The 24,304-nt window shown below is 34.3% G+C and overlaps 1 protein-coding gene across 1 annotated transcript in view; it reads left to right on the forward strand.

Moving 5' to 3' along the window:
* Positions 1-24,304, forward strand: part of LOC121418113 (sodium/calcium exchanger 1-like) — a 66,781-nt gene that overhangs the window by 15,231 nt on the left and 27,246 nt on the right. The gene's annotated exons all lie outside the window — the stretch shown is intronic.

Here is a 24,304-nt window from a genome sequence, read left to right on the forward strand (position 1 = left end):
GGCTTTTATTGTTTTTTATGGGATTTTATTTATTATATATGTTGAATTATAGATGGGTACTGCAGTACACACACAAAAAAAATCATCTATTTTAATGGAATAATTTTTATCGAAACAAATAAAACTCAATCTAGAAATGATTGACCTCTTGATGGATGAAATGGGCAAGATGGAGTGTAGATGGACACTCAATGATTTCAATTAACTGGCTTTCCTCTTGAGATGTATTCACACCCATCCAATCAGGGAAAATGTCTGAAATTACAAGTACTTGTTGAGAGCTCAAAATGCGTGGGAACATCTGATTAAATTCTTATAGGTTGTGATTGTCTGACAACACTAACATGTTCATTTGAAGTTTTTGTCTCACCTGCATAGCATAGAGAGACTTTTCTGACTGTGGCAGTTGGGGCGGCCTCGTCAACACTGAAAACTTAACCTAAGGTTAAATTTTTGAAATGTCATCACAACTTAGAAAGTATACAGACCTAGTTTATGAAACTTAGACATAAAGGTAATCAAGTATTACCAAACATCCTGTCTGAGTCTCAGGTCACATGATTAAGGTCAAAGGTCATTTAGGGTCAATGAACTTTGGGCATGTAGAAATCTTTACACAAGGTTATTTTTTTTAAATTTCATCATAACTTAAAGAGTATATGGACCTGATTCATGAAACTTAAACATAAGAGTAATCAAGCATAACAAAACTGCTTGAGTTTCAGGTCACACAGCCAAGTTCAAAGGTCATTAAGGGTCAATGAACTTTGGCCATGTTGCAGGTATTTGTTGAATTGCTAACATAACTTTGATAGTTTATGGATCTAGATCATAAAACTTGGACAGAAGAGTTTAGTATCAGTGAACATCCTGAGCGAATTTCAGGTCACCTGACCAAGGTCAAAGATCATTGAAGGTCAATGAACTTTAGCCATATTGGTGTTTTTGGTGGAATTGTCAATATAAGTTTGAAAGTTTATGGATATAGTTTGTGAAATGTGGACATGGGGGTAGTCAAATATCACTGATCATCTTGCACAAGTCTAAGGTCACACGATCAAGGTCAAATATCATTTAGGGTCAAAGAACGTAGTATTTCATCATCATATGAATGGTGTTTTTCAAAGTCAGCACTGCTGCTCTATTGAATCGCATAATGCAGGCGAGACTGAGGCTCCACTTGTAATTTGCTTCCATACTGAAATATCCTTTCGACATTGAAAAAAATTGTATTTAGGTCGGAAAGCATTGTGAAATTTAAAGGTACTTTCTTTTAGACATACCATTAGTTCTTTGCTTTCATGCAAGCTGAATACCTGATATTTTTCTGTTCAGGAAGAATACCTGATTAGATATTACCAGATATTTTCCAGTTAGGACAGATGTGAACACTCTTTGGTCTTGCTGGTATACATACCAAGATTGATTGACAGATAGCACTTGTATATCTGTCTGTAGTTCATAACCTAGTCTTCTTGATTGTCTGCAACTGTTTTTGCTGTTTGTGTGACAGCTCGAAGAATTGGTTGTATTATGACAACAGATCTCTCAGAATGTTTCTGTATAGGTGATTTCTTCAGTGATCATACAAACTGTTATATCAGTGAGTGTAAAGATGTAGGGATTTTTTGCAGGAATCAGGTTATCATCAGTGGTGTTCTATAATGAGTTTGTGACGGTCTCTGAGAGATAGAAATATTTGTTAAGATTGCACTTTCCCCATTCAAAACATAATTATGTTACAATATGGCAACGAAAGCACTAATTATGAATTTTATCGACGCCTATAAATCCTGAAATTCTATGAAAAAAGGCATTATTACCCAGTCATGTCAGTCTATTAGCAATTTTTTTCTTTCCTATATTTATTATGATTATGTTATGGTTTGCGGAGTCTAGCATTTGAAAGGCCATGGGCCTTCAACCTCAATTTAACCCCCCCCCATACATGATCTATAAGTTGCAAAACATAAAATTGATAATTGCCTTCTAATATTATCAAGGCACCTTTTGTTTTTCCATTTAGAGTTGTCTGGAATATAACTCTGATTTTGATCCTTCAGATTGTCATTGTAATCTGTGCATCCATTTTTAGTCATCTTGCAGATAATGCTTTCAAGATGATCCCTATATCCTCTGATTGCATTTAGTAATTGCCTTTACGAGTTGATCCCTTGCAGTAAGCCCTCTAGTGTGAGATGTCAGTTATGATCTGTCATTCCTCGACTGAATTGTCATGTCCAGTTTCCAAAGATTCTTCGTGCTTTTCTTATGAATAAGTCCATGGCTGTTTGCTCGCTTCTTTGCATTTAGATGAGGCTGTATGGAATGGCGACAAGAAGATTGATCTTATATAGCAGCGCCATTGTATCCAATGCGCAGGAGTTGATCCCTCATAGAGACGCTGTATGCCAAGTTGTCACTGTTAATCGTGCATGCCTATGCTGAAGGCTCATGTCCAGTTGCTTACAATCTTGTTGTTTGTATAGCATACCATGAATGCTTTTACAGAGCAGTTGGTGACAACCTACATTTATTGTAAAGAATATACATCTGTGTGATGATGGTAGTTCTTTGCAGGAGCTCAATGGTAGTTTTCTCATAAGCAAATAGTAAACACTACTTCATGCAATCAATGATTTGGGGGTTGGGTCTCCTATTTTGGGTAATTCAATATTTTTTGGGGCAAGACAACACTGTTCATCTTTGTTTGGTTAAAAATAATACAAAACCAATCTTTTATGAAATATGTAATAAGTAACCATGTAATGAGCTGAATTTGCTTTTATTTAATTTCTTATCCAAAGTTATACTTAGATGTACATGTGATGTTCTTTTCACTTATAATGTACTAGTCAGTGTGTGGAACGTTGATTGTGTGAACTGGTATTTATATAAACAGAAATGCCATTGAATTATTCCATAGAACTTGGAAATACTATGTATCTTGTGGCCAAAAAAATATGACCAGGGCACATCGTCTGTGATTTTACGAACTGGCACAAACCTAATTTTTCGGTCAAATTTTCTAGATGTATTTTTTTGCATATTCTGAAAGCCTGTGTTTCACTCAATTGATTTGCCAAATTTCAGATAAAAATTTGTATTGTTTAAAACATAAGGATATGTTTAATTTTTTTACGAACCGGCTCAACCCTCTCCTTTGATTTTACGAACTGGCTCAAACCATTCTTTGTATACTATAAAGTCTTTGGAATGGAGCGCACATGTTAAAGACCCAACCTAGATGCTGCACGGTTACACTTTGTAATTCCAAAGGTTCGTAATTCTGAAGGTTCTTTATTCCAAAGGTTCGTAATTCCGATACACGTAAATTGCCTATACCTCGATGTTCGTTAATCCAAAAAAAAGGGTTCCTTAATCCGAATATTTGTGGCGTAATTCCGAAGCTTCATTAATCCGTAAAAGAAATGAGGTTTGTCATTCCGAAGGTTCGTTAGTCCAAAAACAAATTCGTAATTCCGAAGGTTAACGAACCTTATTTCGCTTTCGGATTAACGAACCTTCGGAATTATGAATGTATACGATGCTGCAGATATGCGGCGTGTATGTGATTTGTGCATCTTAAAAAACAGTGCGCATAGTGCGCTGGATTTTACAAACTGGCTCAAACCCCCTGATTTGGGTAGAAATCAGCTTCTGAAATGCATACATGCTCTTCATTTTGAATATTAAAAGAATGAAAAGGAATTGTGGACAATTTTTTTTATATTACAAAAGAATAGATTGTATGCTTTAAATTGGTATAAATAACTGATGTGGTTTCTTTCAAAGCATAAAGTTATGAGTGTCTGAGAAACATCCAAAATTTGAACGCCATTATCTCGAAATCATGTTCTGGAGACAAGCAGAGGTTTGAGCCAGTTCGTAAAATCATTGACGATATATGAACACTGTGTTCAAGGTAAGCATTGAAATAGTTTGTCCCTGAAATTATGCTTGCATTTCTATCCTCAAAAATTTGTTGACACTGGAGTAGCAGATGGGAGTCCCCTTCAGCTCTGGAGTGTTGATTTTGATTGGTCTCAGTTGTCCCATACCAGGGCAATCACCGTCAAATTAGCATCGATTTTCCAAGTCCCAGTTTTGGCTACCCCCTTTCGTTTTGCAGACTGTTCAAGATATATCCTACCAGTCAGTGGGTTTTATTAATTAGATTACATAAGGGGTTGCAGTGTAATCAATAACGATGTAATCGTGACCCCAGCTTGCCTGGTGGAATTTACTTGTACCAGTATGGCTTCATCCTTTACTATATAGCTGCTTGTGTAATATAAAATAAAAAAAAAACATTTCAAGATATTTGACTGGTGGAAATGACATTAAAGTGACATCAGGGAATTGTTTTTATAAACAAAGGACAGTATTCTCAAAAGAGAATTTGAATGTCCCATGGTACAAAACGCATGATCTGGGCAGAATTAGTAAAGTTGAGTTTGCTTATTTCATCACATTTAACACTAAGAAAAGTCCAATTATGAATGCACCCTTCCATTACCTAAATCTACATAATCCATAATTTTGAACCATGGTACAAAAGAAATCTTGTGAGAATACGGGAAATACACCCCGTGAATATGAAGGTAAATGATAAAGGTATAATCACAGGAATTTGATTTGAAGTAAAAAAAACCCAAAAATCTTAATAATATAGCAGATTTCATGATAGTAATGGTATTTATCCAAAGATTTTCTGACAGTATGCTTTGTTGAATTAAAAAAAAACATAAAACAAACCCAAAATATGTGATAATAAACCTGGTCATGATATGAACAATTACATCATGGGGGAATAGGTGATTGATTAAATGGAAATCAGAATTAAATTATTATCATGCATCATCAAAGAAAGGATTTTTTTCTTATTCTCAGATGAAATCACATTAAGGGCTATATGATCTGATTAATCATATAACTTTGTGTTTGTAATTCAATTCTTGTCAAAAGAATAATTGCATCACGAATGAGGAAATTTGTGTGTCTAATACATGTACGTTATGTTTACATCAGATGAAATTTTCTTGATAAGTTTTCAAAATAGCATCAATAATAATTTCTCTTTCAAAAACAGGTAGGGTTTTACTTTCTTTAAAACATGTTAGCCAATGCCTCTCATTTTAGATCTGAAAAGAATGGCATTTATTTTATTTGTTTTTGAGAGAGAAGCATTTCTTCTATTCTTTCCTGTGAATCACTGAGTTACATTGAGTTAATTCTCCCATGTTACTCTTGACATAAAACCCCATAATTTTCTCTCCCTGAGTTCCCTTAATGAATTAGTGTATCTTTAACAGTATAACATATTAATATATCTTTTTATAGTGTTTTTTCTGCAGGTGTTGTGTAGCATTATGTTAGTTTTTATAATGTAATGTTATATAATTATACTGCTGTCATTGTCCTAGCCAATCTTCTGGTGCAAGTGACTAAGTTGTTAAAATGAATTGATTTTGGTAAATCTTCACAATTCAATTCCAGTTTAATGAGTATAGTTTTGCAATGCATGTTTTCCTCTTGATTGAGCTATATAATTTCAATTTGCACTTGTCAGGGAATTGTAAATGGTGTGTACACTTGAAGTGAATAGATTTATGATTTTTTAAATGACATTTTCAATATGTTTTTCATTCATGGTTTATGATGGGTGTGTATACCTTATAAATCCACTTCCATTTAAATTGGGAGCAAAATATGGAAACACTTTAAACAATTAAAAATTGAAATTGTAATATTCACAAGTATTCATTACTTGAGTTGCATATACATGTACTATATAAGAATTATTTTTTTTTTGAAAATGGATCCCCTTTTATCAGGAAACAATTTTATCTTCTATGGCAATTGTAAGCCATAGCATCTGAGCAACTGTAGAAATAAATTCTACCATTGTATTTTTGAAGAGAATAATGAATTACCATTTTGGTAATTGTTGGCTTAGAAATACTGCAATAATTCCAAACCATTTTTTAATGTCAGATTGGTGTCTCCTTTAATACCACTCTACTGATTAGTGATTACTATAAGTACTATTGTTTCAATGATATTTCAGTTAAAGCAATTTTCAAGAAAATATACAAACAGGAAATGAAAGGATGTTTGCGATACAAGTCTAAGTTGAAATTAGTTGCTGTAGCCTGGAGCCTTTTTCCCATAACCCTCGACTTGTGGCAACTTCCACAAAATAGAAACATACATAAACTTTTGTATAAAACAATAGATAAATTGATAAAGCTGATAATTATCATCACTATATGCATCAGGAACCTCATATACAATTCTAAAGAAATTATTTTTTTTTGTGTCAATATTGAATCCATCATGATTACAGCATTAGACAAATTTCCATACAATTCACGACTGTACACAGCAGGGGAGCAGTTGCCCCCCCCCAAAAAAAAAAAATAATTAAAATAAAGTAAAATAAGATAATGATAACAATTTTTAAAACTTACATTTTTACTGAAAATTTTCACAAAATTCACCAAAGTGTGCACAAAATCCTTCAGTTTCAGTTATAAACAAACAATAGTGCCCCAATGACAAGCTCGGTCCCTTTCAAGTTTCTTTGAAAATTTTAACCCGTACTGCCCCCTCCCCCCCTCCCTGAAATTTTTTTGTGTATGGCCTTGCTACAATTTATTGTGTTACGCAAACTTTTGACATCACAATTAGCTATGCACTTTTCTTTGTGATGTCATACACCTAATAGAGTGTCCACATAAATGAGTGCTGTAAAAAAATAATTCCATTAGATTATATATAGTACAGCACATGTTCATTAATACAAGGCCAAAGTATTTAGTTATATAATGCTAGATGGTCCAGATTTATTTGGTAATGTATGTAATGTCTGCTATTCACTGGACATTCTTATTTAATTATGGTTCAGGACGTTGGAATAGATAAAACCTTTATTGTCTTTTTCTTTTTTCTCAAAAATGTTCTCTCATCTTTAGTAGATATGAATATAGTCATTTTATATATTATAGAAAAGAAAAAGTGGGAAAAAATTCAAACCCAGAGGTGCATTGTCTCCTTAATTAACCCTTTCAGAATATTTCAATAAGAAATCTGTGAATATTGATTATGACATTGAGTCAGTCCTTGAAAACTAAGGAATACTTGCAAGCTTATTCTTGTTGTCAGGAGAAACAGAAAATTACTGATCTTTTTGATAGGAATATATATTACAATACTACATATCAAAATGTTGCAACCTGGGTAGGAATTCAGGAACATTATGGCCCAAACTCACAAAGGTGGTTTTTAAAACCATTAGTTGAACCCATGGTTTATGCAGATTTCCTGTATAGATTGTGCTTATTTACCGGGTATATTAAAAATGTCCATTGCTGATGCGCGCTTTTGTCACAGTGCACCAAGTTGATGCCTGTTTCCGTGGTTATCCATGCTATTTAATTCACGAGTCATTGTTTTGAATTAATGAGTCCACTCTTCAAACAGTGGACTCATGAATAAAATAGCATAATTAACCATGGCAACAGGCGTCAATTTGGTGTACTGTGACAAAAGTGCGCATCAGCATTGGAATTTTTTAGTATACGCTTAATTTATACAGGAAATCTGCATAAACCATGGGTTCAACCGATGGTTTTAAAAACCACCATTGTGAATTCGGGCCTATGAGTAGTTTATATCTTTAGCTGGTGCTGTTCTAAGTGGTAGTCCTATACAGGGTTTATGATTCATTTTCTCCCCATTCAATTTCAAATTCATTTCAGTTTTGATAATCAATTTAAAACATCAAATTATACATTTGTATGTATGAAATTCTTATTACATGAAAAGGAGGACACAATAAATGAAAACTTGAAAAATAAGAAGCCCAAAGGTAAACCAGGGAAGTAACAATGCGGGGACTGGCATCCTGGTCAATGCTCTTAAGAGAGTCGTATTCATGGTAGCATAATAGAAATTGATTGCAATGGTCACTGGTGCTACTTTACCCCAATAAACCATGCTCTATTAACCGGAACTTGTCTTGGCCCCTGTGACACAAAGGTTAGCAATAGATTTCAAATATGTAAACCCATTTCTGATTGGGTCCTGGTGAATGTTTTGAACGAAATGCACATGGATCAATAATCTTGATTGGCCATCACCATTTAGTGATTGTGTTACAGAGCCCTGATGTTTGAAGGCAAAAAGGGCAAATTCGTAGGGTTGGGTCACACTAGATACCATTTCATTTAGGCTCAGCATTTAAATGGCTTCATCTTACTTTTAGCAGAATGAGTGTGATGTCTCCTTCCATTTCGTCGGCGGTCATCCGAACCGTCGTATCACTCAATTTTGGTCCAAAAAAAAATTGATCTTGAGATTTTTGCAAAAATTAATGTACAAGTCCTAGTCTATTCCTAACTAAATTTCTAGGCAGCAATTTATTTCATTTTCTGAGATTTGAGAGGATTTTCGCAGCGATGCCATTTTGATAATATGAGCAAATCCCATTGGAATTTTGTACTGTAACAAAGCGATACAACGTTTTGACTGACCGCAATCTGCACTACATTGACTTTGCATGAGAAAAGCGATACAACGTTTTGACTGACCGCGCGCATTGAAAATCGCGGTCAGGGTTGTTGTATTCTCTATGGCGTTTTTTGTACGGGGAAATCTAAACTGCTCAAATTGAAATTACAAGCATGTAGCTCTTTTGCGATATTTTCTCTTGATCCTTGCTTTTGTGTAGAAATAAGGATACCATTGTCAAGCAATTGTCTTGTTCTTTCCAACCGTGTATTTTTATAGCAATGAATATGTTGTAAAGCTGGGGAACTAAGTGTGAATATTATAGTAAACTTTGAAGTCAATTTTCTCTGAAATGGGTTTTGCATTGTCGTATATGTGATATGACGGTTTGGAAGACCGTCAAAGATTTGACCAGAAATAATCAGTTTAAGATGTAGGCATCATTGCCCAGAAAACCGTGTCTAATGTCTGTTTTTAAAGGAAAAGGTTTCCCCTCTGTAAAAGGCTATTAGTGACATCTATTCTCAGAACAGGGATTACTTGAATATCAATTTTAATTATAGTAACATGAAAACAACATATCTAACAGATTCCAAGAAAATATTCCATAAAGTGTTTCTATATAAAGAAACAATATTGGTCAAATAATTATTTTAGTTGTTATGGCAAAATGAGCTTGACACTCTGAAAGCAGCATTTTTGTTCAACCAATTCATTTAACATGTGTATGCTTATCTGTTTTGGCAACATTGTTGCACACTTGGTCTTCAGTCAATTATGCATATTTATTCACATTTTTGATGTCCAGGGCCCTGTTGCATAAATGTTACTGTTACCATAACTTTGCCATCCACTGGTAACTACCATAGTAACGCTGATCACCAACCAATCAAAATCAAGGATTCCATACAAGTCGCCATCAGTAACTTTTATGCAACGGGACCCTGTCCGTACATTAATATCCCACCTTTTGAATGTTAAGATTTCCTCACTCTGTAATATATGTAGTCTGTGTAACAGTTGTAGTTGGTTTATTAGGTAGTGCACATCTTTTAGTTTGTTTTGTTTTTGTTTATGTTGTTTTTCTAGAAATGTAATAATTAGCAATTTATTCATTTATTAATAATTTGATTTTTAAAATCCCTGTAATTATTTTGTAGCCAGATAACTCTGCACTTACACCATATGTAAAACTCAGTTTGTGCAGATCTGTAATGATGTAACAGTCATAGATGAAAATTATCGCCTTCTATGGCTTCTCTTTTTGGCAGGCTGTATGGTGCATGTCGAAAAATATCCTCACACCTCTAAATTTATTGCCATTCACTTAAAAGTGTCAATGGAATAATGTCCATTTGCTCTCTTGCTGGGTCAAGATAAAAGGTGATTCGTTAATAGGGCAGCAGGGAAAGAACAGATTCAGAGAAGTGGGAAATTTTACTAAGACACAGACCCTGTTCCCATGACAAGATCAGAGAGTGATGCTATATCACAGGATGATCATTGGCACACACCTTGAAGGTCTTCTGGCCCACTGCACATTTCACATGTAATGGTAGTCTGCAACTCAATGTGATCAAAGATGAGGCAGGGTAACATGGTGTAGATTGTGATTTCTTTCCTGGATAGTTCTCCAAAGTTAATCAGTGTGGGATCATTGTCATCTAATGGAGGTGCATTCTCTCACCATTAAGGCAGCATGATTTAGATCGACCTTTCCCTTGTCATATGATCTGGATCTATTTTCCATTTTGCTCTATGTGGTATGCCTTTCATACCTCTCTTTGTTTTAACCATTTATCTCTCATTGGATGTTGAATTTCAATCACAAATCTAAGAACCCTGAAAAGTGTCATTGATTAGTATTTTGACTCATGCATAAAGGGTCATGTGTTCAAATCCCACCAAGCTTTCAACATCCTTTGGCATGATGCTGATTTTCTCCTTGCCATTCTTCCTCCAACCAGGTGCTAAATGTGTACCTGATATTATGCACAAATCAGCATAGGCATTTTAGCTGCTTGAGCTTAGTAGTTTGTGTTCTTATATTTCCCTGGGAGTGGGGGGGGGGAGGTTACAAACTTGTGAGGGCAACCCATAATGCTTTGAAAGGGTAATGGTATGTGAAGCACTTATACCCCTTTCAAAAATCTATCCTCCAATTAGCCGCCTAAGAGTAATGCGGATAATTCAATAAAAATTGCGTTCATAAACTCCGAAAATAAGCCGCATTATTTTTACGAGCGCCCGTCCTGAAAAAGGCGGATAATCGCCATGACAACTGGACACGCCCCCTCCGATGCGGTTGTGTTGGAAAAGGGTGACCTTGTGACCGCACCATGGCAATTATCCGCATTATTTGAAAATGCGTTCATAAACTCAAAATCTTGTCCCGATGCTGCTATTATGCGGATAATAGCAGCATCAGAGTAATGCGGATAACTCTTGTCCTCCTCCAATTTTACGACCAAATTATGCTGCTATTAGCCGCCTAATTCATTTTAATGGGGTTTATGAAAGGGGTATTAGAGACATAACCAGGATAAATGCCCATAAAGGCATAATGTAATAACCAATACCATGCAAAATAATATGGAATAAGCTTATTATTGTTTTTATATCTATCTTATTGTTTGAAGATGAAAGAATTCACAGGTCCGTAGATTTATATCCGTAATTTACAAGTCCTTAAAGATACCCATAGGGAAAAGCAACCAACTGTATATGAAAAGTGAGTGCAACCTTAGTCAATCTTTCTGAAATGCCCCTAGTTCAACCAAAGTCATTTTCTTTCTCAGCTGATATGTAAGTAAACAATCCTAAATGGGGTCATGTCCAATGAAGCAGTTTGTTCATCCCCTGTGAGATTTGATACCCTACCTGAAAGTTCAATCACATAAATTTCCAGCTGATATGATAGTTTATGGGCAGTACCATTGGTATATTTTCATAGATAGAGAGACTGCACTGCACAGAATGAGATGTGCATTATATGAAAATTGATTATTATTAGGACTTTATTTAATTCAAATTCCAAACTTATTGTTATTGTTATTAATTATTATTTGATTTTTATCTTTATTTTTTATTTTTATCATTATTTTTTTTTAATTATTATATGTTTTGCCGTAAAAACATACGATTGTGTAATGTAAATTCCTTCTTGTTGCAAGATTCACTTTTATTAATCTCAACAAACTACCTAGAATGATTTGATTTCAGAAAGTTATTAAATAGAAGCTTCATCTTATGCATTTACATATCATCTTAAATGATTAGCCAAATACAATATGTTAATTGTGATATGGATGAAAAAAATTTGAAATCAATTAAGTTTTCGACCTATGATTATGTTTGTCATTATCAAAATGGATGGATAATTAAGCAATTTTCCATTGATTTTCTTTCCCCATGTGCAAAAAAAAACCCAGCCTTATTTATCTTATGTATTTATATGCTATTTTTTTAATGATTAGCTGAATACAATGATTTTGATATGGAGAAAAAAAAATGAAATGAAGTATTATACCTATGATGTTTGTGTTTGTTTAACTTGGATTGGTATGCTTTTGTGAATGGTTCACCCTTAACCTATATACAAAAATAATGCGTTAGAATTCCACTATGGGCTTATTATATTAAACCCATCTGCCCTTTGATTAAAAGCTTTATTAGAATTGATTAGTAGCACGCATATACAGAAAATGTTAAAAAGCATGCCGGAAAGAATCAATCATAATCCATTGTTGAGAGCGGGCATAACGATCTTTAGCTTCCATGTGCGTAATGATAATGAGGCTCTGTTGAATGGCCCTCATTTGCATAATTGCTGATTGGTATTTTAGGTGGGCCACTGTATACACACATGTCCATATGGTAGCGGAGGTAGGGGAAACTTGAACATCGGCACTGAGCGTTGTAGAATTCACATTCTACATCCTGTATTTTCATAAAAGCAATATAGAACAAGAATAATCATGTAATAAATGGGAATACATAAAGCCTGGGCAACCCATTTCAGAAATATATTGCCCTTTCCTCCCGCCACCTTCTGAATATGTCTACTCATTTGGGTCTCTTTCCCTCTAACATTATCATCATACTGTACATGTAAGGAAAATCTGCTTTATATTGCTGTTTTGCCATCAGAGATGGAAGGGATCACATCTTGGAGAGCATTATGAGCTCATTTTGCCACAAATTTACCCTGATTACATGTTCTTGTAAGGTAGGTGAATCGCTTTGCGGTAGAAGTTGGGCTGTGTTATTGAAGTGCAAATATCTGTATAAAAGGTGTGACTCTGTCCAGGTTTCATACAACACAATCTTCCGCTCGATCACTAGGCTTGCTGGGTCTTATTGTCTGAGGTGGTAAAAGTTGAAAGAGATTTTTCCAAATAGAAAGATTCAGTATAAAAAGACTTGTCTGAATAGAACGATTCAATATATATTTTTTTATTTTTCTCTCAAGCAAAGTCCTTCAAATGAAATCATATGCATGAATGATCCTTTATGGTGTTGTACTTTACCATAAATCTAATCTTATTTTATTTTGCATTCCTGGTACTGTTGGCTTGTTCTGGAATTTTTGCTTTCATATATAATAAAATTTAATTTTTTTCCCCAAGTTAGTCACAATAAAATTTTCAGATTAATTTTAGCTCATGGTAACGCCGTAAAGATTGATTTTGGATATTGATTCTATATGCAGTTGTTGGGTATATTTTGAAGGGGATAACAAAAAGATGAATATATAAATCATTGTACATATAATATTTACAACACAGTAAAACATAGAGTATAAATAACCATTTATAATTACTGGTAACTTAAAATGAAAAAGGTAGCTATACTCTAGCTAGGATCTTTAAGAGTAGTGATGCATAAGAGAATGGGTTTTCAGCAAATTTACAAGATAAACCAATCATGCATGTGCATATCGTCAAATATGTCGCATAATTTCACAGTAGCTGTTATCCTTCGAAGTTTGTTGAAAATAATATAGTGCTAGAAGAACAATGTTCAATGACATTTAGACAAAGAATGATCAAAGAGGTAGACGTCCTACAAAGTCATTGTCTTATTCATTTAAAAATAATCAACTGGCAATCTAGTATCATATTGTTTGAAAAAAATTGAAAGTTATATTCTGCTTGAAAAGGATACAAAAAAATGGGAAACTATACAAATTCATATACATTGTATTTTTATAGTTTTCAAAGTAAATAGGATATGTAATCCCTCTTTATACCCATATTGCATTATAACATGATTGCATAGTTTTTTTCGAGGGATATATGGAGAGGGGGCAGGGGAAGGGGGAAAGGACGAGGAGGGATGGGGACACACTATTAATTGTCGTGCAAGTCACAACAACCAGTTGAAAAGGTAGCAAGAACACTAAATTGGATTTTACATAACCTGGAGTCTGATTTCACGATGCGCAAACCACTTTGACTTGTGTGAGTCACATGCAAAAGCAAGCCTCGTTCAGGCTATAAAGAGAGAGAAATATCGTAGGGGGAATGAAAAAGAAAGAGAGGGAGAGATAGAGGGGGCGGGAGACTGGGGGCAGAGAGGAGAAAGATGAGGAATGAGTCATGTGCAAAGTAGACATGCCTTAAAGTGGAATTTCATCCTGAAAAAAATTGGCTTTGATAAATGCAGAGAAATAAGAAAAAAAAATATTGGTGAAGATTTGACATAAATCTTTCACAAGAATAAAAACATTTAATTAACAATTTCCTAATTGCTGAATTAATTATAACATATACGAGAAGCTGCAGTTTGTGACATGTAATGTAAATTCCATGTTTCCATATCTTGTAATAATTTCATGATGAATAAAATCATGTTTATTTTAAGCAGCAGCTATGGCATGATACTTCTGAAGATATATTGAATGCACAATTTTCTGAGAGGATTCATATCATGTGACATGAGGGAGCTGCTCACAATCACATTTGAAATTAAAAAAATATTTAAAAAAATAATTCGATCAATTGTGTTGCAGATTTTTCTTAAATATGTGCTTATATCTCGTTTGTTTATTCTGCTTCTATTAACAACAGCTTTAAACGAAGGCTAGAGGGATAGAAGGTGGAAACTCGTGGGAAAGGGATGGTTGAGGGAGGGAAAGAGAAAGGAATTGAGAAGGAAATGGGAGAATGAAGAGAAGAGTATAAAACTCAACCATGCTCATGTGACATTAATATTCATAAGTTCTCTATCCAGCATCCACCCTTGTCTTCCCATGATAATGTTTTCTCAATATCCGTCCGTCTGCCTTGGGTGGACTTGAATCTATTCAGGCCTTCCCCCTTGTCTGGATAATGGAGAATTGCTTTAATATGCGCATGGCCTAGAGGAAGGGTACTACATTGTATGTAAGGAATCAAGTACTTCTCTGGGCTTTGAAATGGGCTAAGAAGTTCTGCAGGAGAGGTTGTAATCAAATAGGGCTAATACTGTGTATTAGATGTTAATGAGAGAGGGGGGGGGGGGGCATGGTGAAACAGGAATTAGACAGAGGCTGAGAGAGAGAAAACTGATAGAGAGGGTTCTATGACATTTGCTCTGGCGACAATTGCTCTGATGGAAAATCTACATGTTTAGCCAAACACAGAAAACCTAACCTCCAAAAGTAAATAAGCCCTTATCCATATCTTTACATTATTCTGAGCCAAAAACTCTATTACGACCCTAACCCTATGCCCTCTGAGATATTAGACAAGAGCAAATGTTGCAGGGACATAATGTCATATCACCTAAAGCCCGTCTTAAAATGTGCTGATTCGATACATTATTTTTTAATAAATCACATTTTGCATTAAATGTGAAACTTTCAAATAGAGAAAATTACTTAATTTGACGTGAGACATAATGTTAGGAATAACAAAATAATAATTTTGCTTTGCAAGCCCTGTTGTCGGAGTAAAGTCAGATTTGGCTTCAAGTCGCAGCCGGTGATGACGTCGTTATGATTTGGAATTGAATTTGCCTTTCTTCCTACATTGAGGCTCGAACTACATTTAATTTTGATTTCAGTAGTCCTACAACTATTCTGACCTCGGATGGCTCAGATTTTATTGGTTGGAGTGTTCATGTCAAAAGTTATTGTGATTTCTTTGAAAATATTTCTTTAAATATTGTTTCTAAAAAATAAATAGATAAAGAGAGAGGAAGAATGATGAATTCTAGTTATTTTCATGAAATCAGAGAGGCCAAATTATTGGTACTATCATGTATTACAAACTCTCTTACATCAGATGGTTCGAATAATGGAATTATTTAATGCAGACTGCTGTTATAATTCTACTTCATTCAAATCTCTGCAGCACTTTGCTCAGTGAAAAAAGAAATTGTTGACATGCAAGGGAGTGCAGTTGAGTGTCATTTATTAGGCGAATGCATCAAGTGGAGATGAACCTCATATTTTTCAAATGTCAAATGCATTGAGTGTTAGTTGAATTATTCTGAGGTCTTAATCAGTGGGGCCGCAAGTATTTTGGGATGTAGGAAGTCTGAATTCACAGCAACATCATTATTCACTGTATACAGACTGGTCAAAGGCAATTTCTACATGAAGTGGTTTGAACAATATTACCCAAATTAACCCATATTGGTTTAAGAGTAAAATAATGTTCTGTAGGTGATTCTTTACTAAAAAATGTTTCAATTTATACAAGATTTAATGTTTTTGTTTTACATAACAACCACAGACACTCCCTCTCTGAACAATATTTTGTATTATATGAAGATTTTAATCTAACTGGAAGTACTACTCACTGTAGCAGTGTTGAGTGAACATTTTGAACCGGAGGGTCAAATGAGATGTAATCACTCATGCATTGAGTGTTTTAAGATCCATAACCTTAAAATTTAATAGGTGATTCCTGGTATATCATGTATGGCTTGTATTAATCCACACTTTGTTACCACTGTAATGCCATTTCTTAGCATTTCAGTTCAAGTCTTCAAGATGAAAATCCAAAAAGGGGGATTAGGCAAGATATTGAAAGGATTATGATTAAACCTTGATGTAAAACATTGATTTCCTTTAATGTTTTTAATTCATAAAATGATGATTCGATTAAAAGACTACCTTGATATTAAATTCAATTTTTGTGAGAAGGATAGTTCCCATACTTCATCTCTAATAAGTGACCACTCTACAAAGTACTATGGTGAACAGAGACATGATATTTCATAGGAAAAGTGATTATTAATCAACCTATTATTGGTTTATGGCCTTCTAGCATAAACAGTGTTTCTACGCATTATCCATTAGCAACAGATGCTACCATCCTCTCATGAAAGGGAAATAAGGGATTATTTACCTTTTGTCTATTTTTGTACAGATAATGAATTTTCCTAGTCAACCCTAAAAATGCATGTGAAATTGCAAGTCTATGTCATCTACATCTAGTGTATTACAGTATGTAGTACACTTTGTCAAAGGCAGTTGTTAGGATCAGCCAAAGCTTTGAAAGACACTTGTTTTATATATACTTTGTTGTACAGACACAGCTATTTTTTCAACATTCATCGTTGCAAGTTACAAACACATTTTCTTCTTTGGAATAAAAATAATTTCTTTCATAAAGAGATGTTATTGGCTGTTGGTCAGCATCTTGGCATCTCATAAAGAGTATTTATTAGTCATGCATTAATTCATTTCTATTCATTTTGTAATTAAAAACAAGAACATACCCTCTAGCGATTATTTCAATCCGCAATAATGAACCTACATAGAAACAAAAACAAGAACATATCCATGTGTAAACAATTGGTTTATCAGATAGAGGAGCTGCATATGGATTGACATTTTAAACAAAAGAAAATTTTATGTTTTTGTTGCAAAAATCACAAACACTTAGGCCAGTATTCAATTCCATACTTAAGCCAGAACTTATTTCAGTATTTTGCTGAAGTAAAATGCTTAGACATCTTTGGTATTCAATTGTATTTATTTGCTAAGTATTTTGCTTAAATCTAAGTCAGTCACCTACCTGGCTTAAGTCTCTCCTGCCTGCAGTTTTCAACTGTGCATACTGGCAGTCGTACATACTGCGCATAGGTGGAAACATAAATTGTGCATTATTTGGCTCAGGCCTCATGACATTGCATTTATTATTAGTAATACCTTGGTCACATTTGCTCTACGGCGGCTGTACACCGAGTCGAAAACAGCCGTTTTATTCATTTGTATTCAAACCACCTATATTTTAATAGCTGGAACAAAAATGTTAAAACGGCTGTTTTCGACTCTCCGTAGAACAAATGTGACCATGATATTAATAAGTATTTCGCTTAAATTTGGCTCGGTAAAGTAAAATACTTAGATGTGATCTTAATATGAATTTAAGCATTTTGGCCCTGTAGAATGACAAGTTAAAAAATCTTTCTGTGTATGAAAATTCTTGTATTTCCTTGCATAATTTATAAAGAAAGCTTAACAAATCTGCAACCTATTGGCATGCATATTAGACCCTTACTTACAGTTGACCCTTATAATTGTGAACAATCAAGAAAACAGGAATAAGGGGATAAAGGACAAAATTCTTTTGCTTTTAACAAATATATATAGTCTTAAAACACTTAAAAAACTGCCTTTGCCAACATTTTTGCATTTCTTTCTAAAAACACATTGAATCAGGGGATGCAAATGTGACCTGTTTTGTCTTTGTTGATGTCACTATATTATAGGATATCCATTCTGTTTTGGGTTAGCGGCCCTTTTTTTATCTTGCTTATGACACCTTTTTTCTTATGATAGCACTTTTGTTTATCTATCTTGGAAGACATTGAACCATGGGATGAGAACCTGACCTGCCATGGTTTTGTTGGCGGGGGTGCGCTAATAGTAAATCCATTCTGTTATGGGGGCAGGGGAGGTGTCCTATATGTGATTGGGTTTGCTCATCATAAAGACAAGTATTCATGGAAGGGCTATTGTATTGCCACCTCGAGGCCTCAAACTGACAGTGTCATGAATTAAACATATCACACTGGTGAAGAATATCTTGGATATATGAATCTTCATCCTCCCTAATGATGATTGTGCATTGGTTTTTGACAGGTGATGATGATATGTCAAATGGACTTTGCATTGCTAGAGGCTGGGGCATAGAATGTACTTGGACTTAGTGGAGGCTCTGTGTTGCTTCTGTAGTTCTGTGGGTTATAAACTGAATGGGTTGTAACATGTATAAGTGTCTTACTGGTGTTTCATGTTCTCTTTAATGAGAGAACATGAAAAGGTCATTCTGTCTTTAAAATCAAAGTATTCTATTGGTCACATGTTATTGAACTCATCTTTTTCTGCCCTCTGCTATTTACAAGATTAAAGATGTGTCAGTAAGCATGTCCAAGTATACATCCTTATTATTAAAGGTCATCCAATATTTAAAGACAGGGTATTCTATTGGCATGTTATTGACTCCCCTTATTCTTCCCTCTACTGTTCATACAATTCAGATGTGTTACTAACCATGTCACACCATGCATCATGACTGAAAGGTATACATATAGCGTAGAGCAGCGCTTCTCAAACAGTAAGCCGCGAAGCTCTCTCAGGTGGGCCGCGAGAAGCTCCAGGGGGAGACAAAAAAATAGGATAAAAACTATAATATATTTCACAGACCTGTCCGAACATGGTATGTCCGATCAATCTATGCGGGTCAAACAAAACTCAAGCACGCCTAGGTATCATGCATGTTGCAAAGCAATGGTTTTAATGCAATTGTCGCCAATTTACCGGACATTTGCGAATGCAGATTAGTTCTCAAACTTTATGTTTCAAATTTGATTCAGAGCTTTGTGTTCAAATTTCATGAAACATTTTTTCATCAAAATGGATGTTTTCCTAAAATTATGGTAAGTGGGCCTTGAAAAAAATTTGAGAGTCAAAGTGGGCCTATAAAAAAAATTGAGAGTCAAAGTGGTCCTCGAGTAAAACAGGTTGAGAAGCGCTGGTGTAGAGGACTTGGGATCTTTGATTGCTTTGTACAGCTCAGATCACTAAAAGAAATACAATCTAAGGTTTTCTGATGCCAGAAAAATACAATATGTTTCATAAGTTGCATTTTTTTTAGAAAAAGTGGTTCAACAATATCTGAATATTATTTGAATAAACATTTAGCTATTTCAAAAATCTTCAAATTTTACTGTACATGCATCGTTGAATTAATAAATCAAATTGATTAATATTTAGTATTAGCAAATATTATTCAACACTCGTCCTGTAGATTTTAAAAGCTTTCTCTGAGAAAGAGGGGTTGTATCTTGATTAATAAATATCTTTGTTCCCTATGAGTTCGATTTTCAGTAACTTCAACATTTCAATACAAAACACCATTCTCTTTGAAGTGATTTAAGCAGTTTATTTTTAGAAGCATATTATTGCGAGAGAAATTAATTTAGCACTTTGGCCTGAAGGGTCTCGCTCTGGAAAAAACAGTAGTCCAATGTCCATTTATGCTGACCCCTTTCTTCCGCCTTATGCTCCCCATCACACTGTTTTCTGCAATAAGGACATTTCTGCCAGGCATCAGCAATGGTGTAACGCCCTTTTAGCGGTGTGCGGCTAGGTGTTGTTCTAAATCTGGATGTGTCACTGTTTAATGGTGCTGAACCACTGTTGATTTAGGAAGGCTCTTACCCATCAAGATAGCATCTCATGAAACAAATAGTCAGTGATTTTTCATGAGCAACTGTTATAAGCTACTGAAATTCTTGCATCTTATTGGCTCAGATCAAATTAGTACTGAAATCACAGGCTATTTTCTACATGATACACTCCCAATATTTGCGCTTTCATTGTTGATGTGATGGATATCATTTATCGCAATTTGGATAAGGAAACATTTTTTAAAGTCATACTAAGTGATGTTATTCTTCAAATTGCCAAAATTATTTGTCTTTCATGACTTCATTTTTCTTTAAAATTTGTATTTTAGAAATGAATAGAATATGATAAGGAATGTCTTTAAAAATTATTGATTGCCAATTTGCATCAAATCCCCTCCCTAGTGATTATGATTTTTCCATGGTGTTGCCATCTTACATTGTGAGCTTGAGAATTATCAACATAAAATGCTAATAAATTCTCACTTTCGAATAGTAGCAAATTATATATTCAAAGTGATCTGGGCAAACTGTATTTGTATAAAGTCATTGACTGCATAGAAGCGAAATTTAGAGATTAAGACCAAATATTCTGTATTGTAATATCAAATGTATTTCTTGTATTATGTTACAATATTTTTTTTATAAATTGTGTGAAGTATGGAAATAAATTGAATTAAATTCAAGTTAAGGCAGAATACACATCCATTGTGCTTGTATCATGAGATGGTATACTATTCATCAAATGACTCACAATCATTTCATTGAAATGGTAACTCTTCATATCTCATAGATACTTGAAAGATATATACAGGGAAAGCTTGATCTGATCATATCCCCTGAAAAACCATACTGGTCTTAACTCTGATGTTCTGTCTCGTTATAAGAATTCAGAGTCATATTTACCCATGACTTTGAATAGGGATTACCCAGCGTCTCCATTTCTAATCTTGTAATTCATAGACAATGTGAAATTAGGAAAGCTTCTGTGCAATCCCAGATGCAGCTAAGCTGTGGATGAGACTTTGTCTAGGTTCCTAATATCCTACATTCCCTGATCATGGTCTTTGCTTCATTATACATCTTATAAACAAATATTCACTAGATTTCAATGACGTTTTGGAAATTAGAGAGAGCAATAAGTTCACAAGTTGCATAATATTTTTATTACTATGATTAGCCATATACATTGAAGTGGATATTAAGACATCTGCAATTCCCCCCAAATAAAAAATATGTAATAATTAATGCATAAAATAAAATGAAAAAGAAAGATAATAAGAAATGGAAAAAATGAATAAAATGGAACATAAAAAAAATGAAGAAAAAAAACAAATAATAGAAAATTAAATAAAAAAAAAAGAATTAAATTTTTGAAAATAAAATGCTATGAATTCAAGAAACATGTTGACCCAGATAATTGTAGTATTACAGCAGAATGCATCCTCATGAGAATATTGGAGTGATGTTGTTATACATGGACCTGTATTCTTGAGGAAGTAAATATCATGTACATGAACAATATTATAACACTCTTTAACACACTTCTCAATGGTCTTTGGCCGGTATATCTGTATTAGATATCAAACATTGTTATTCTTGGTAAAATTAAGTAAATGTTTATTTTCCATTTGCAGAGACAGCACCAGGATGTTTTTGGTTGGGGGAGGGGGAGAAGTAGAATTAGTATTGAATTAGTTGTACAATATTAAGATTTAGTTAAATTTATTGTTTAAACTATGATAATGACATTATTTGGGGTTAACCTCGATTAGCATCTTGCTATTATGTTAGCTCCAATTACCAAATGTTTTGTTTATATGTGATGCACTATTCCTTGTAATTGTACCTGACAGTAATATTTGATAATAAATTCAATTCAATTCAAGTTGACCTCAAGATTACTATGTTTTCCCCTCATTGAAGAAAATAGGGTATTGTCTCTATATATTCTATATGCCAACACTCTCTTTTTCATTACTCCATTTATTTTCTTTAGACTTTTCTTCTCTCGTTTTATCTTCCTCTCTTTTTTTCCAAAGTGAATCTCATGGAGTTATCACTACCTTGCCCTCTCTGCACCCACAATCACAAACAAGCTATTTTTACACCAATGACACAGGGACATCTACATTGAAGGAAACAATATAAAGCCTGATATTGTAATAGGTCCTCTTGGGCATTTAATGTGTAATTAGAAAAGACCTTGTATGAAGGGAGAAATACCCATCAAAGTACATAATAGAAAGGTTGAAGTAGCCATGATAAGCCATAGCCAAGAATTATTTCTTTCAGCCTTGAAGATGGACATTGGCAATTAGATGCAATTACATACTAAGCAGAGCTTCAAGATCTTACATCTATATTATATCCTCACACTTTGCACTAAATATGCATATGTAAACTGTTTTTAGATGTACCGGTAAGTACGTTTGACCCAGAAAAGTACTTTGATACTGCTTTTGTCTCCAGGAAGCTGATATCATCTAGCAAAAAGGAAGAAGGACAAGCTGTCAGATGACTAAATTTAACACCCTTCTGCAGGTGTTACTAAACACCTCTCCAAGGATATTTAGGGATTTCAAGTTCAGTGTCACTTTTCTTTTTCGGCATTCACTTAATGTTGGGCCAATTTCAGCCTAGCACCAATCTTAATATGAATCTAGTGCTAGGACGAGGTGCTGATGAGTCACTTCCATTGAAGAGTGGACAGTATCTGTGTGATAAGAAACATTGAAAGAGGGTGCTTGTTTAGAGATAGGTACAGAACACAGTGTTAAAAAGGAACAAATGCTCCCTTTATAACCCAATATATTCTAAAAATGTAAATGTAAATAGTAAAAATCCTATATTAGCCAACATGATAGAATCCCCAATAAAAAGTCTCAAGTTTGAAATGTAAACCTTATAACTAAGAAATCTCAATCCTGAAACCAAATCCCCAATGCTATATAAACTTCAAACAATGCTTGCTTTTGCTGCACCCGTGTCCAGTCATTGCATGAGGCAAGGAATTATCTCAAGATAAAAAGGGGCTCCAAAACTTGGACCCCATAACTCTCATGGAATGAAAATGGAAATATCCTGGTTTAGGGTATCAATTATCCCAACAATTAAAGGAATCTGTGTTTTGGGTGAACAAATCTGGGATATGCACAAATCAGTTTTTATAAGGGTGTCCTAATGACCTGCCCTTGAACCCCTATGTAGGATGCTTTTTCTTAAGGAGGATAGCAACTAGATGCTGTTTTTTTTCTTCAATGGTAGTGAGATACTAATTATGAAATTCAGATTTTATATTTAGACATTTGAGCAAGGGAAGGCAGTGTCAATCAATATTTTAACACTACACTTAAAATGACCCATCTTTAGATCCTGAAAATAAAATATTATGTGATGGTGTGTTAAGCGGTTTTATACTGGAGGCAATTATACCAAGAGCAAGGGGGACCATTCTTTCTAATATTATTATTAACATTGTTCTTGCTCTCAGTATCACTGATATGTACATTGTATGTAGGAAATCAACTCAAAAAAGGTATTATCTTGACCTTGCATCAGGATGGATTGCTTTACAGCCTAAGAATTTTAACTACCCCGCTCCCCACAAACACATTTTAAAATCATGCGAGAAACTATCAATTTTTATAATCCGCACACAATTTCATTTGGCAAGTTGGTGAGTTGGCTTGTGTGGACAGGCTGCAAGCAATTTTTTTTTCAAGTACTAAGATTTAGAAGGCAAGTAATTCCTTGTTGAATTGTACATGTTAATTCATAATTGCCTCTTGACAAATGTAAAATGAACAGGAAATTGATTCAGATTTTTGTTTTCAGTGACCTCTCCACGGATAATGGGAAAGAAATTGCTTGAGAAATTGTTTTTACCTTAAAGAGAGATTGTTCTCCGGGAAGGTCAACAACAGCATGAGAGATTGATATCTTTTGATGGGATGATTTCATTTGAGAATCATATTCAGGGAAATTGTCCTCCCTCCCCATGGAGTTCTCTTTTTACCATGTGTAGCATAATGATAATAATAGGCATTTATGTTGCGCCATCTATCTAGAAATAATCTTTGCTTTAGCTCGAGCTGCCTTCCAGCGTTCAGGGCATTTCAATGAATAAATTCCTGCCAGGTACCCATTCACCACACCCGGG

This window comes from Lytechinus variegatus, chromosome 7 (genome assembly GCF_018143015.1).
Source record: "Lytechinus variegatus isolate NC3 chromosome 7, Lvar_3.0, whole genome shotgun sequence".
Classification (NCBI taxonomy): Eukaryota; Metazoa; Echinodermata; class Echinoidea; order Temnopleuroida; family Toxopneustidae; genus Lytechinus; species Lytechinus variegatus.